We start from the raw sequence: 2,741 nt of genomic DNA, 5'->3' as shown, positions 1-2,741 counted from the left end.
CTTTACACAGAGGTGATGTTCACACACCGTTGGGCTTTACACAGAGGTGATGTTCACACACCGTTGGGCTTTACACGGAGGTGATGTTCACACACCGTTGGGCTTTACACGGAGGTGATGTTCACACACCGTTGGGCTTTACACGGAGGTGATGTTCACACACCGTTGGGCTTTACACGGAGGTGATGTTCACACACCGTTGGGCTTTACACGGAGGTGATGTTCACACACCGTTGGGCTTTACACGGAGGTGATGTTCACACACCGTTGGGCTTTACACGGAGGTGATGTTCACACACCGTTGGGCTTTACACAGAGGTGATGTTTTCACACACCGTTGGGCTTTACACGGAGGTGATGTTTTCACACACCGTTGGGCTTTACACGGAGGTGATGTTCACACACCGTTGGGCTTTACACGGAGGTGATGTTCACACAACTCTGGGCTTTACACGGAGGTGATGTTCACACACCGTTGGGCTTTACACGGAGGTGATGTTCACACACCGTTGGGCTTTACACGGAGGTGATGTTCACACACCGTTGGGCTTTACACGGAGGTGATGTTCACACACACAACTCTGGGCTTTACACGGAGGTGATGTTCACACACACAACTCTGGGCTTTACACGGAGGTGATGTTTTCACACACAACTCTGGGCTTTACACAGAGGTGATGTTTTCACACACCGTTGGGCTTTACACGGAGGTGATGTTCACACACACAACTCTGGGCTTTACACGGAGGTGATGTTTTCACACACAACTATGGGCTTTACACGGAGGTGATGTTTTCACACACAACTCTGGGCTTTACACAGAGGTGATGTTTTCACACACCGTTGGGCTTTACACGGAGGTGATGTTTTCACACACCGTTGGGCTTTACACGGAGGTGATGTTTTCACACACACCGTTGGGCTTTACACGGAGGTGATGTTCACACAACTCTGGGCTTTACACGGAGGTGATGTTTTCACACACCGTTGGGCTTTACACGGAGGTGATGTTTTCACACACCGTTGGGCTTTACACGGAGGTGATGTTTTCACACACCGTTGGGCTTTACACGGAGGTGATGTTTTCACACACCGTTGGGCTTTACACGGTGATGTTTTCACGGAGGTGATGTTTTCACACACCGTTGGGCTTTACACAGAGGTGATGTTTTCACACACCGTTGGGCTTTACACGGTGATGTTTTCACACACCGTTGGGCTTTACACGGAGGTGATGTTTTCACACACCGTTGGGCTTTACACAGAGGCGATGTTTTCACGGAAGTGATGTTTTCACACACAACTCTGGGCTTTACACAGAGGTGATGTTTTCACACACCACTGGGCTTTACCGAATGGACTAGCAAACACCACTATGTGTGCAGCCTATATTATTCTAGAGAGGTACGTAAACAGTCTCAGCGAATTAAAGCGTTCCAACTGTCGTTCTTGTCTCAACCTGGTCAGTACCAACATTCTAGCCAACACATAGACCAGACACATTCACAACTTCTGAAATCAAGTCAGTCCTTGGAAGATGGAAGGCAGAGAGGAAGTACTGCACTTGATTAAAGGGTTAAAAGTAAAGCCATTTAAAACCGTATTATCCCCTGAAAACAGGAAGTGGTGATGTTTGTGTTTTTACAGTAGACGTTAACTGCATGTCTGGAATAACTAACATTGAGTTAGTTGTACCCCTAGATTTTTTTCACAGTGCATTTAATTTCAGTAAAAGCAAAAATATTGTAGTTTTTTGGGGTTAAGATGTTCAGATCCTCTTCCTGGTATAAGATGTTCAGATCCTCTTCCTGGTATAAGATGCTCAGATCCTCTTCCTGGTATAAGATGCTCAGATCCTCTTCCTGGTATAAGATGCTCAGATCCTCTTCCTGGTATAAGATGCTCAGATCCTCTTCCTGGTATAAGATGCTCAGATCCTCTTCCTGGTATAAGATGCTCAGATCCTCTTCCTGGTATAAGATGCTCAGATCCTCTTCCTGGTATAAGATGCTCAGATCCTCTTCCTGGTATAAGATGTTCAGATCCTCTTCCTGGTATAAGATGCTCAGATCCTCTTCCTGGTATTAGATGTTCAGATCCTCTTCCTGGTATTAGATGTTCAGATCCTCTTCCTGGTATAAGATGTTCAGATCCTCTTCCTGGTATTAGATGTTCAGATCCTCTTCCTGGTATAAGATGTTCAGATCCTCTTCCTGGTATAAGATGCTCAGATCCTCTTCCTGGTATAAGATGCTCAGATCCTCTTCCTGGTATTAGATGTTCAGATCCTCTTCCTGGTATTAGATGTTCAGATCCTCTTCCTGGTATTAGATGTTCAGATCCTCTTCCTGGTATAAGATGTTCAGATCCTCTTCCTGGTATAAGATGCTCAGATCCTCTTCCTGGTATAAGATGTTCAGATCCTCTTCCTGGTATTAGATGTTCAGATCCTCTTCCTGGTATAAGATGTTCAGATCCTCTTCCTGGTATTAGATGTTCAGATCCTCTTCCTGGTATAAGATGTTCAGATCCTCTTCCTGGTATAAGATGTTCAGATCCTCTTCCTGGTATAAGATGTTCAGATCCTCTTCCTGGTATAAGATGTTCAGATCCTCTTCCTGGTATTAGATGTTCAGATCCTCTTCCTGGTATGCATCCACCGTTGTTATTATTATTACACAACACATGATGACGACCTTTTAAATGTACTCAAACAAACACAAAAGGAAACAAGAATCATC

The sequence above is a fragment of the Oncorhynchus nerka genome, linkage group LG22, assembly GCF_034236695.1.
Source record: "Oncorhynchus nerka isolate Pitt River linkage group LG22, Oner_Uvic_2.0, whole genome shotgun sequence".
Classification (NCBI taxonomy): domain Eukaryota; kingdom Metazoa; phylum Chordata; class Actinopteri; order Salmoniformes; family Salmonidae; genus Oncorhynchus; species Oncorhynchus nerka.
This window is presented reverse-complemented; position numbering follows the sequence as displayed.